The sequence below is a fragment of the Hylobates moloch genome, unplaced genomic scaffold (assembly GCF_009828535.3).
Source record: "Hylobates moloch isolate HMO894 unplaced genomic scaffold, HMol_V3 SCAFFOLD_18, whole genome shotgun sequence".
NCBI classification, from domain to species: Eukaryota; Metazoa; Chordata; class Mammalia; order Primates; family Hylobatidae; genus Hylobates; species Hylobates moloch.
The window spans coordinates 74248569-74262349 of NW_026652293.1; the positions used below are offsets into that span (position 1 = coordinate 74248569).

Here is a 13781-nt window from a genome sequence, read left to right on the forward strand (position 1 = left end):
AGGGGAATTCTTCAACACATCATACCTTTCAAAATTATCTCTGGCCGTACCTATTCTTCTTTTCTTTTTGTTTCAGAGGTTAAAGTATCAAACCTTCCATTGGTGACCTTATGCTCAACTCCTTCCATCTTCTCCAGGGTCTTGCTGTCTCAGCTCTTCCACTGTCTCCTTATTTTCTTTCTCTATTTTTAGAGACAGTGTCTCACTGTGTCACCCTGACTGGAGTGCAGTGGTGCAATCATAGCTCACTCCTCCAGTGTCAAACAGGCTGGCTGGAACTACAGGCAGGAGCCACCATGCCCAGCTTAAAACTCTTATTTTCAAACTATAATGCTAAAGTCTCTGACGATATAAGTAACCCTTCCTTTGACCTACATTTTCCTCCTAACAATCACACTACACCTTTTCTTTCCTTCTTATTTTAACTTCCCAGAAGAGTACTCTGCATTCACTGCCTCAGTTCCTTGATGTTATTCATTCCCTCCATAATCCTCTCTAATGTCGCTTCCTCCCTATCTACTCTGTGGGATCAGAAAGCCTCAGGACATTCAGCATTGCTGATCTCACCCACCCTGAAACTATTCTCCTGGTTTCTGGGAAGCCAGAGTTCTCTTCCAGTGTCTTACTGTTGGTTCTTTTTTCTTGTGATTCTCTTTTCATGCCTTCTCTTAATGGTGGCATTCTCTAGCATCTGGTCCTTAGCCAACTTTTCTTCTTACATTCTATCCTCTTCTTGGGTGATAGTTGTATTCTTCAATACACTGCTACCTACATACCGATGAAACCCAAGCTATCTTGAATTTGGGACTTATTCTTGCTCAACATCTGCACTTGGATATCTCATAGTCCCTCAGACTCATATGATCATATCTGAGCTTAACTTCCCCCACTCTAAAATATATACCTCCTATAGCATTTTGTATTTTGCTTGGTGGCACTATGGTCCATCCATCATTCTAGCTGGGAACCTGTCACCTCACATGATTCTCTTCTCTTCCTTGATCCCCACAAACCAGTAATCACCAAATTTGTCCATATTGCCTCATAACCACTCATGGAATCTGTCCTATCTTCTTTATCTCTATTCCTTTCACTCTCCTGGCCCTTATCTCCAACTGCCCTCTTGCCTCAATATTATCCCCGTCAAAACTATTGTTCATTAATCTTCCAGGGTATTCTCCTGAAGATGACATCCAAACATCTCAATACTTTTCACAGTTCTCTGTCCCCTCCCCACAGCACTTCTATGATCTAGCCCCCCGCATACCCCTCACCTCATCCCCTTCAGTGCCCTTCACTGCCTTGTACTTAGCTTCCTGTAAATCTGAACTGCTTGCTTCTCCCTTGAAACCCCCATGATGGAACGTTGTACATATTTTGAGCCTGAAATACCCTCCCCATTCTTCCTCTTCTTTCTGTCTCCCAACCTCCAGAAATCTTTAAGGATCAGATGGTACCTACTCCAAGGAATTTTCTTGACCGCTCCCCAGCACCTTTCTTCCAAGATAGGTTAGATACGCTTTTCTTTCTGTATTAGTCCATTCTCCTGCTGCTATAAGGACATACCCAGGACTGGGTAATTTATAAAGGAAAGAGGTTTAATTGACTCACAGTTCTGCAGGGCTGCAAAGCGTTCAGGAAACATATAATCATGGTGGAAGGGGAAGCAAACACATCCTTCTTCACATGGTGGCAGGAAAGAGAAGAATGAGCAAACTGAGGGAAAAGGCCTTTATAAAACCATCACATCTCATGAGAACTCATGCACTATCCCAAGAACAGCATGAGGGTAACGGCCCCCATGATTCAATTATCTCCCACAGGGTCCCTCCCATGACATGTGAGGATTATGGGAGCTAGAATTCAAGATGAGATTTGGGTGGGGACACAGCCAAACCATATCACATGCTTCAATTTTTATTTATTGCATCTTATTATGTTGAAAGATGTGTCTTACAAGACACTAAGATTGGTGAGGATTACCAATACATGCAACATTCACTTTCTGATTACTCTATTATTTGAGCAAAACTACAGAAATAATTCCAGAAGAAACTCTACAGCAACCATCTGTATATGTATTTACTTAGCACATACTTATTGATGAATTACTATGTTTAAGACACTGTACTAGGTGCTAGGAATTTAAAGATGAATAAGACTAGGTTGTCGACCTCATGTGTAATGAGGGAGAAAACGAATGAATTCCCACAGAGGGTGATAAGTGCCATGATACAGATGTAAGACAGGGGTATGACGGGAGTGCTTAGAACATCTTAGGATAGGATTGTGTGGGTTGTGGGGGAATGGGGGAAGGCTTCCTGAAGATGTCACAAATGCCGAGTTTTGAAGAATTGGTAAAAATTAGGCAAAACAATTGAGAGGTAGCAGAGTGGATAAATAGACACAATACAGAAGTGGTATTCACAAAGATATGGAAGAGAAAGAAAAGATGGTGAGTTCTCAAAATTGCAAATGGTTCAATATAATTGGAGAACTGAGTGAGAGAAGAGTTGGGAAAGATAAGGCTAGACAATCCAAACATGAAAAGACCTGCATACCATGCTAAAGAGTGGGATTTTAACCTGAAAGCTATCAGAAGCCATCGAATGCTTTAAACAAGAGAGTAGAAAAATGTTTTTAACAGCATATCACCCTAACAGCAGAGTGGAGAATGGATTGGGGAAGGGCAAGCTCAAAGGAGGGAGACCAATTGATGAAGATATGACAATACTACTTTAGAAGAGAAATGATGAGCATTTGTGCTTAACCAGTGGAAGTAGGGACAGAGAGAGAAAAGATATTCTTGCATAACTTACAAGAATGTGTGGCCTACTGGATGAGAATAATAAATGAGACGGAGGAATCTGTTTCTTTTTTCTTTATCTTTAACATATTTATTGCATACCTATTTTAGATCAAAAACTAACTGTTCCAGGTAGTGATATAATATAATGGCATGCAAAAGGGGATAACAGCTCTCATGGGGCTCCTCTTCTAGTGGGAGAGACAGATAATAAAAAATTAAATAAATAGTACAAATTGAAGGGAGAGGATAGATGGTGAGGGGAGGCAGTATATTTGATAGGATGGTCAGGAGAGACTGCTCTGAAGAGACAACATTTGAGCAGAGATCTGAATGTGGTGAAGATCAAATCGTACAAATATCTAGAGGAAGAATGTTTGAGAACAGGTGACTGTCAGGCTTCTGGCTGGGAGGACTGTTTACATGGCACTATTTACTATAATAGAAATAAGTGAGCAAGGGAGAACTTTGCTCACTTGCTTCAACGGAGCAAAAGAATTCTAATGCAACCTTTGCCAACTTATTTGTTGGCCATGTGGTCTTGGGCATGTTATTGAAGTTATTTGAACCTTAATAACCTCCTTTATGAATGGAAATAGCACTAACTTTCTTATCTCACAGGATTTTTGTGATGGTCAAATAAGCTGAGATGGGGGAAGGTGCTCTGGAAATTGTAAAATGCTATACAAATGGAAAGTATTATTATTTGCTTACAGTCATTTAAGCTTTCCTGAAGAATGGACTTTTAAAGAAGACTTTGATTTCCGTGTGCTGTCAAAATCCATGAAAATAATAAATACCCCAACACCAGAGAAAAGGAAAGGCACTCATATTTTCCTCTGGGAACCAATTATGATGATGCCAACATTCCCTTTGTTCAAGCATTAGGATCTGTCAATCAGGTTGTGAAGTTTGCGTTGGGCTTTAAATGAGGTAGTAATCTTTTTTATCTAAAGACTGGACATCGTCTTCTTTTTGACAAGAAAAATATGCCCTTCAACTAGCATGATTTAATCAAATATAATACCTTTTGCAGAGAGTAACCTCAAGAGCAAAGTTGAGTTACGCACATTTTCAAAATCTCCTTCTCTTAATTCACTCCATTCCATTTACACACACATGCGTGCACACGCACACACACACGGCCATTCTTTGGGTTTAAAGCAATTTTTTGTTGTTTATATGTTTTTTCAAAATGTATATTTGTAAATATTTGTAAGTTACATAATGGTATTGTAGGAGCATTAATTTCCTACTCTCCATCGTGTTCCACAGGTTCGGTACTCAGTAATTGTGAACACTTAGATTATCTAGGTTTTACTTTTCTGATTAGCCAGTGCAATCTGATCTTTGCTCTGAACAACATCTACTTTGCAATAGTCAGGAGTTTGTCTTTGAGCCCAGTTCTGGGCTTCCTGGAATTTGGTTGATAATGTATTCGTCTGAGAAGAAGTCAGGAAGTCAGTTGAGTAGTAATGACAACCTCAGCAAACAGTGGTCATTGATCTGTTCAGTCAAACTCTAGATGAGCTTTTCAACTACTTCCTCACTTGGGCCATGCTCCTAAATCTAGAAGCTGAAGAGGCTTCTCAAGTGAGGTAGTGTAATCATGTTTTCCTGAGCAGCCATTGCCATTGTAGAGTCATCTCAATAGACTGAGAATTGGGTCCACTCCATCCCTAGACTCAACATATTCCTATTTTTGTAATTTCCTATAATGAATCTTAAGTTGAGCCAGATAAAGCTGCATTTATACAATATGTAATTGGCCAGCTGTTAAAATGGGAGCCAACAGCTCCCAAGAAGACAGGAAAAAAATCCTCTCAAAAAAATTTCCATCTCAGAAGTGATTACCATTCTGTTTGTAATTTTGTATGGTAATTTCACAAATGGAGATCTGTACTAGCAAGAAAATAAACATCTGCAATTAATTATGCCATGCAAAGCATGTTGCCTGTTGCAAGGCATAAGCTGAACCTTCAAACCCTTTGATAGCTTGACAGTTTCCAAGAGATATGCAACTAACTACTCAGCATTACTTTTTATTAGTTACCCAACTCAGAGGTAGATTATCATATTTGAAAGAGTATAGTGCCCCTTGGTAAGGTTGCTGTGGAGACAGAATTGGTTTCTGTCCTAGCACTCACTAACCCTGTGACCATTGAACACTTTACCATTAGCTCTTCTTACCTCAGTTTCCCCATCTTTAAATGGTAATGAATATACCTACATGATAGTCTTATAAAAATTACTTAACTCACGTAAAGTGCCTTGTTTAATGCCTGACACAAAGTACTCAATAAATGTTGGCTCCTTTTCTTGTTCCCCTAAGAAAGATACTGAAAAGATTTAAAGGAAAAAAAAAAGAACTTGAATACAAAGGAGAAGAGATGAAGCTATCACAGATTAGTTTTTGCACTGGTTTAAGCTTCCTGTTCCTGCATCTAGAGCAGGGATTAGCAAACTGTAGCCCAAGGCCAGATCCAATGAGTCACCTGTTTTTTAACATCCGCAAACCAAGAATGGTTTTTACATTTTTCAATGACTGAAACGAAAGTTTTAAAAAAGAATAATATCTTATGACCCATAAAATTGATATGAAATTTAAATTTCATTGCTCATTAATAGAGTTGTAAGGGAATCACAGCCATACTTATTTGTGTTATCTATGATTGTTTTCATGCCACAGTGGCAGAGTTGAGTAGTTGTGACAACAGAGACTTTATGGCAAAATCTACAATATTTGTTATCTTATTCTTTATGGAAAAAGTGTGCCAATGTCTGATGTAGAATTTTCTATTGCACCCTCCCTTGCCCCTTGGGAATGGGCACAATACGGATCAATAAGAGGCAGTAATACAGAGTTAGGGCCACTTTTAAAAAAATGCCCTACCTGAGGCATTCTGAAATTTCTTTCCTCTTATATCATAAAGGAGAAAAGAGAAATGCCTTATTCCTTGTTTCCTGCCCTCATTCCCCACCAACTACCTCACCGTCACCGGGAGAAAATATCAAGGGACTCTGCTGACTCAGTAGCCCTGCTTCTTCAGCAATCACACAGTTCTCCTGGGATGCTTCCCGTCTGCAGCATTGCCTTCCATTCAGTGAACACCCCCAATCATGTAACACATGCCCCCTGAAAAGAGTCACCCCTTTACCTTCTACCTGATGACTCTGCTTCTCTCCCTGCATCACGCTCATTAATTCATGGAACAACAGGAGAAAAGTCTGAGATGAAGCATGTGGTAATTCAGCCAGGGACTTTTGATAGGGGACTCTATCAAAAAGTTTTTTTTTTTTCTGTTTTGAAGAAACTGTCAGAAAATGTTTCTCTTTAAAATTGCTATCATTTCAGGGGGATCAGGGAAAAATTCAGAATGAACTTCCCAGAATCAATACATTTCTATTCTGTGTGACTCCGGGAAGTGGTTATTGTCAATCAGGTATTTGTCCCTTAAGGATATTCAAACAAATATTTATTGGGAGCTTCTATATTCAAAGAACCATTGTGTATTAATCCATTTTCACACTGCTATAAAGATACTATCTGAGACTGGGTAATTTATAAAGGAAAGAGGTTTAATTGACTCACAGTTCCACATGGCTGGGGAGACTTCAGGAAACTTACAATCACGGCGGAAGGTGAAAGGGAAGCAAGGACCTTCTTCACATGATGGCAGGAACGAGAAAAGTGACAAAAGAGGAACTTGCCAAACACTTATAAAATCACCAGATCTCATGAGAACTCACTCACTAACACAAGAACAACAGGGGAGAAACCGCCCCCATGATCCAATCACCTCCCACTAGGTTCCTTCCTCAATACTTGGGGATTACAATTCAAGATGAGATCTGGGTGGGGACACAAAGCCTAACCATATCACATGGTATCTACATTTTATGGTGTTATGAATGAACATCATGGGCCCACATTGTACGTGAAACTGTGAGCCTGGTGCCACTCTGCTATGGGTGGTGTTTACAGGTGGGGCTCACTCAGGTGTCCTGGCCAAGAGGACAGTCTCCTTCCTTCCCAACCCCACCCCTGCCATCCTGAGAAGGGAGCATGATGTGGTGGACCTGGGCTCAAGTCCAAACACCAAACTGATAACTCAATGCACTGGAAAGTATATGAGAAAACGCTCTTCACTCTTAAAGCGCTATCGAAATGCTGGTTAATATTATCATGATAGATTTCTCACAAAATGTTTGATGTTTTATGCATACTGGTTAGAGTAAGATACTTCTAGTAACAGAATGAAAAAGCAGTCTTTCAAAGAATATGCAGCTGAATATGAACATGAAATACTGGAAAGCAGGCCATCTTTCATTTTCCAAATTGACATCAATTATATGAGCCTTTCTACTTGAAAGAAGTTTTATTTAAAGGCACAGCTCTCTCATTTGTAGTTCATTTAATTATGTGGGCTCCTATAATTATTTTTTATAGGAAAATAGAGTAATTACATCTAAAGGGCAAGTATCCTTAATAAACTGAAAATTTTAAAATGGGAAGTATGAACACAATTCCACATGCTGAGAAATTTAAGTAAAAAGGTTGTTAGATTTGTTCATAATCAGTTAATAAGGTATTAAATGGCTCTTTTCCTGCTGTCTTAGAATTTCAACTAATGCCATTCTAAAGAGAGGTATAGTAGACCATCCTCAAGAATTATTGGGAGAGGATTGTTCTAGACCCATGACCTTTACACCATCATCCCTTGCCAGCAAATGTGAATATGATACAACCAGCAATTCTAAAATAATTGAAAAGAGGGATTAAGGTACCTAGTTGTGGGCCAATGGGGGAATGCAGGGGCATTTTGTCTGCCTTCCCCCAAATGGGAGTGGAGGTTGGGGCCAGAGCTTCTGCTGCTACAAAGCAAGTGCTGGTAAGTCCAGGAAGACCTACTCCAGAAGAGCCTAAAGTGGGGAAACGCATCTAGCTCTCCAGTAGCTAGTTGCTGAGGCTCAGAACACACAGGCTCACCTTGGGCAAGCTTGACATGTGACACATGTACGTGATGACCACTACTCGCTTCCTTATGGGGAATTTCTTTATTTTTTTTCTTTTTAGAGACAAGGTCTTGGCCGGGCGCGGTGGCTCACGCCTGTAATCCCAGCACTTTGGGAGGCTGAGGTGGGCGGATCACGAGGTCAGGAGATCGAGACCATCCTGGCTAACACGGTGGAACCCCGTCTCTACTAAAAACACACAAAAAAATTAGCAGGGCATGGTGGCGGGCGCCTGTAGTCCCAGCTACTCAAGAGGTTGAGGCAGGAGAATGGCGTGAACCCGGGAGGCGGAGCTTGCAGTGAACCAAGATCGTGCCACTGCACTCCAGCCTGGGCAACACAGTGAGACTCCATCTCAAAAAAAAAAAAAAAAGACAAGGTCTTAATGTTACCCCGTCACCTGGACTGGAGGGTAGGGGCATGATTATAGCTCATTGCACCTTTGAGTTCCTGGGATCAAGCAATCCTCCTGCCTCAACCTCCTGAGTGGCTAGGGATGCAGATGTGTGCCACCACGCCTGGCTAATTTTTCTTAATTTTGGTAAAGATGGGGTCTTGTTATGTTGCCCAGACTGGTCTCAGACTCTTGGCTTCAAATGATCTGCCCACCTTGGCTTCCCAAAATGCTGAGATTACAGGTGTGAGCCACCATGCCCAGCCCTCATGGAGAATTCTGAAGGCTGCAGGCCGGGCCGCAGTCTGACTTTCCTGGCCCTGGGCATTTTTGCCTTTATAGGTCCCTCCTACCATAATACTATCAATCTTATAGATTATTTTTCACATACTTTTATGTCTTTGACATTTTTCTTCTGTCTTAGGAAAAATTTAGTATGTTTTCATGGGCCCCAAAAATTCTAATGTCCTATGACCCTAAGCTTTTATTTTTGCCTTCTGACTTTAAGTGCAATTAGAATATTTCCGCAGGTCCCTAAAAGTACTTTGGGCTCCAGGCCTTGTGCCAGCTGTGCCTAAGGATCAGGTCGACCCTGGCTGGAGGAACCCGCCACAGAGTGGCAAGGCTGCATTCACACTGATACTGTCCAGCATCCTGTGAATTCCCTTTGGGCCACAGAAGGTAGCTTCGCTGGAGCCATCCTAATGGGAATTGGCCCAAGAAGATTTGCTGTTGGGGCGAGGTGACACGATAAGACAGGGTAAAAGAAAATAATGCCCTTCCTGGTTTGTACTACATCCAGTTCAGTTCATTCAGCCAAGCAGCTATGGTGACAAAGTATGTCACTGGCAAACCTGTAAATGAGTCATCAGTTAGAACTTAACTACTTCTCATCTGGGACATTTAAGCATTTTCAAAAGTCTAAATACTGACTTTTGATTTATGTTACTAAATTGAGACTCCTTTTATGAACTTTGCATTTGATAGAAGGATAACTACTTACAAAGTAGATTTAAATTAGTTCAAAAAACTGTTTTAAATATTTTAGAAGTATTCGTTCACATAGAGATAATACTATCTGTTCTTCCATTTAGTAAAGCTTTCTACCTAGCAGTGAATTTGGTTATTTTGCATTATTTTTTATTAAATTTTTAAAAATCAAATTTTTTCAGGTGATTATTCTCACCCATTAAGACATTTTAACAAATTTTATTTAAATAATTGATTTTTAATTGTAGTGTCTATTGCAAAAAATATGAGAGCTATTCCTGCAAACTGGTAGCCTGTTAGCTAAATGCAGCTACAAAATGTGTTTGGGGGATCACTTATTTTTTTGATCTTTGCTTGTTGTGGTGAACCTGCCTTTCCTGTTGTGCACACTGGCTGGCTCTGGGCCCGGGCTCCCCCTTTTCATGGGCATGCACTCTCAGTCCACCACAGCCCCCCTTCTCCCTGTGGTGTCACACCCAACCCCTTCTCCCAGCTAGTTTACCTGCCTGGCTGCTGCAGACTTTGAGTTTGTGACCCTCAACTGATGGACAATCTCACCTCTGTTCTTGTAGTTCACTGATGTATCTATCCCCTAGGGCAGTGTTGGGCATAGAGCTGGCACTCATAAATGTTGTTGACTCACTGACTGAGGACCCACTGAGTAAGCCCTAAAAACTCTACTTCCTTCATAGGCTTTGCTGCCCCTGGCAACTTTCCTACCTTGAGTATTTCCCTTTTGGAGTGCACTTAGAGTCAACTGTCCTCTCTCCTTAACTCCCTTACGAGCCCTAGACATTCTTTGATATGAAAAACTAATTTTTTAGCAATCTTAGACACAGCAGAGCTTTTCAAACATATTACAAGCCTAAGCCTTTCCAATATAAAATTTTATAGCCAGCAACCTTCAAAGAATCCAGAAATCAAGATCTCTCACCACCCACCAGCCTGTTCTGATTTTGCTTCTTCCTCCACATCTAGGTGCATTCCTGCTCAGAAAGTATGATGAATTATGAAAGTCCTTATTCATGTATGTCTGCCCCAACCAGGGACCACTGCGATAGGCTGTGCAGGCTGTGCCCCCCACAGCTCTGGGACGCCATCCACAAAGGCTGCACAGTTGCCCAGCTTGACCCCTGCCCCAGCTGCAACTATAGGGGAAGAACAATATCTAAGATTTTAAGAATGGAAGAAACTATTTAGGTCATAATCAACCCTTGATTTCATAAGTGGGGACACTGTAGCTCAGCAAGATTAAGTGACTTTTCTAAAGTCATATATTTAGCAACAGAACACAGCCAGAATCTAGGTCTCCTGACCTCACGTCCACAGTACATTCTAAGTCGACTTTACCAGTGGGCCCTGTCCTGCTCCACCCACTTTATGGCAGGGCCCTACAGAAGTTTGCCCATCCCACCTCTTCTTTTTACTGGGGCTCTCATAAGAAGAGCCAAAGAGTGATCGTTCTTTCTTGAAACTGTATCAGGAGCCAGCCCATGTCCTGTGAGGTCTGCAAAGCAGGGTGAATATACTCCAGGGGGTATGCAAGATGATCCATCAAATGGGGGTAGAAAACTCTAGACGTTTTCTTTCCTTTAAATTATTATATCATTTTACTGTCTGTTTTATGATGTTTATATAATTTTAATTCAGTAATATATGTACATAATTTACAAATAAATGTCAGTGGTGTGCATGAAAAATAATTGTAAAAATTTTTTATTTTTTGAGACAGACTTCCCCAGGCCAGAGTGCAGTGGCAAGATTTCGGCTCACTGGAACTTCCCCTTCAAGGGTCCAGTGGCTCCTGTCTCAGCCTTCTGAGTAGCTGGGATGACAGGCGTGCACCACCACGCCTGGCTAATTTTTGTATTTTTACTAGAGACAGGGTTTCACCATGTTGGCCAGGCTGGTCTCGAACTGCTGACCTCACATGATCTGCCCGCCTTGGCCTACCAAAGTGCTGGGATTACAGGCATGAGCCACTGCACCCAGCCTATAAGAAAAATTTTAATAGACATTTATGACTCCACCCTTGGAGAGTCTGATTTATCAAGTTAGGGCTGAGGTTATGTTTTTTATTTTTATTTTTATTTATTGTAAGGATGGGGTTTCACCATTTGCCCAGGCTGGTCTGGAATTCCTGGGCTCAAGCGACCCTCCTACCTCAGCCTCCCAAAGTATTTGGATGACAAGCATGAGCCACTGCACCCAGCCTAGGAATTTCTTTTTTAATATCCAAAGTGATTCTGATGTGATGCACAATCAGATTTTGGAACGACTACGCTAAGGTCTTGAGCATTGTGACCTAGGTAAAGTTAAGATGTTGATAAAGTTGTATATACAGGTGTATATACAGTTGTCTAAGGACAACTATTTACTTTAGGCTTAAGGAAGAATAAAGTCGTTTAATTGGACAAGCTACATATGACCCATGGTATCCAGTACAGACTCAGATGAAGGCCTGAACTGCTGAGTACGGATCTCTCCTTTGTGATGCTCAAAGTTAGTTGAGAAAACTTTTTTTTGACATCTTTTTCTAACATTAAACTAATAAGATATGTTTCAGCTAAATCATAAATCTGCATCCTCCTAAAGTTTGCAGTTCAGACTTTATTTCCATGCTGTCTCATTGATTTTATGACTGTGCTCTGAGCACTCTCTGGGCTTTTGTTTAATTTGCATCCATTTCTTTCATATTGAGAAATATGAAGGTTCAATAGTTGGGCAGCTGTGGCAAGAATTCATTCTTGCCCGAGGTCTAGGGTGATAATTGCAATGCAAGATATTTCTGGTTATTACCCTTTAGGTTCAATATCTCAAACACAACTCCAAAATATAAACTACGTTAAAGTTAGGCTTTGGCCAGGTGCAGTAGCTCATGCTATGGTTCCAGCTACTTGGGAGGCTGAGGCAGGAGGATCGCTTGAACCTAAGAGTCTGAGGCTGCAGTGAGCTATGAACGTGCCATTGCACTCCAGCCTGGGCAACAGAGTGAGACTCTGTCTCTACTAAAGAAAGAAAGAAAGTTAGGCTTTGTGAGCCCCAGTTTTTGTAAAGAGATACATTTTAAAAAGTATAGTCCAGTGGGTAAAGGGAATTAAAAAGGAACTGCAGTATCTTTCAAAATTATAAATACACATACCTTTTAACTTGCAATACTATTTCTAGAAATTCTTCTTATGGAAATACTTATATATACAAAAATGGCCCTTTCACAAGAGACTGTTTATTACAATATTATTTGTAATCACAGGAAATTTGAGACAGGCGGGTTCCCCTCAGAAATTAAATAAGTGCTACTTTAGTAATACAAAGGAGTATTTGGTGGCAATAAAAAAAGAGAAGATTTTTAAAATATGATGTAGACAGCTCTTCAAAATACATTATTAAGTGAAAAAGCAATGAACAGCATGGTATATGCTATCCTTTGTACTTTTAAAAAATAAAAGAAAAAAAAAGAAAAACATGTACATACACAGCAACAAGGCCAGGTTTCTTCTTTCCTGCCCCTTCCCTGCTTGTGTGTCTCAGATCTGCAAGTGCCTCCTCCCAGACCTCCTCATCTGGGCATCTTGTCTAGGCTCCTTCTGGGTGGCCCCTGTTTTCCAATAACTCTGTTTCCTCCTGTTACCCCATCTGATCAATGGAGGTAACAGCTTTCAGCTGTTGCTAGTCTCTGAGGTCGGTATTATTATTGTCCATTGTCGCGTCTACTAAGTGAGGCAATTGAAGCACGGTGATGGAGCCAGGATGGAAGCCCACACATTGTCACTCAAGCTTGAGCTTTTTTAACCATGGCACAATACTATTCACAGATACTAACACCCAAAACATACATATGAATATTATATGGTTGATGCTACATGCTTTAAGGGAGAATAAGACAAAAGACAGAGTTTCACTGGTGGCGATGGGTGGGAGGGTGGGAGGGTGAGGTCCAGGAAAGGCCTAAGAAAGTTACATTTAAGCTGACACCCAAAGGAGGATGGTTGTTAGTGGGGCTGGGGTCTGGGAGACGAACATCTTCGGCCTGTGCAAAAGCTCTTGAGGACAGAAAGGGCTCAGTATGTCCAGAAGGGAGGCTGATGACAGAGACTAGTATAGCTGGATTAGAATCCAGCACAGGGGCAAGAGGAGGGCATGGGGTGAGCCTGGAAGGGTGATAGGGATCACTCAGGGCCAGGCCAGCCAGGTAAAAGAAATGAAGCCTTCTTAGAGCACCAGGGAGCCACTGGAGAGAAGTGATGTGATCTAATTCATATTTTACAAGGGTCACTCTGTCTGCAGCATGACAATGGGATTTGGGTTGGGAATGAGGAAAGAAGAACGGGCAATAGTGGAAGCAGGCCAGGCGCGTGGCTCACGCCTGTAGTCCCAGCACTTTGGGAGGCCGATGCAGGTGGATCACCTGAGGTTGGGAGTTCGAGACCAGCCTATCCAACATGGTTAAACACTATCTCTACTAAAAATACAAAAATTACCTGGGTGTGGTGGCACACGCCTGTGATCCCAGCTACTCAGGAGGCTGAGGCAGGAAAATTGCTTGAACCTGGGAGACAGAGGTTACAGTGAGCC

General features: G+C 41.3%; 1 protein-coding gene across 5 annotated transcripts in view; it reads left to right on the forward strand.

Annotated features, from left to right (window-relative positions):
- WDR64 (WD repeat domain 64) overlaps positions 1 to 13781 on the forward strand; it is a 151496-nt gene that overhangs the window by 44765 nt on the left and 92950 nt on the right. The window lies entirely within an intron of this gene.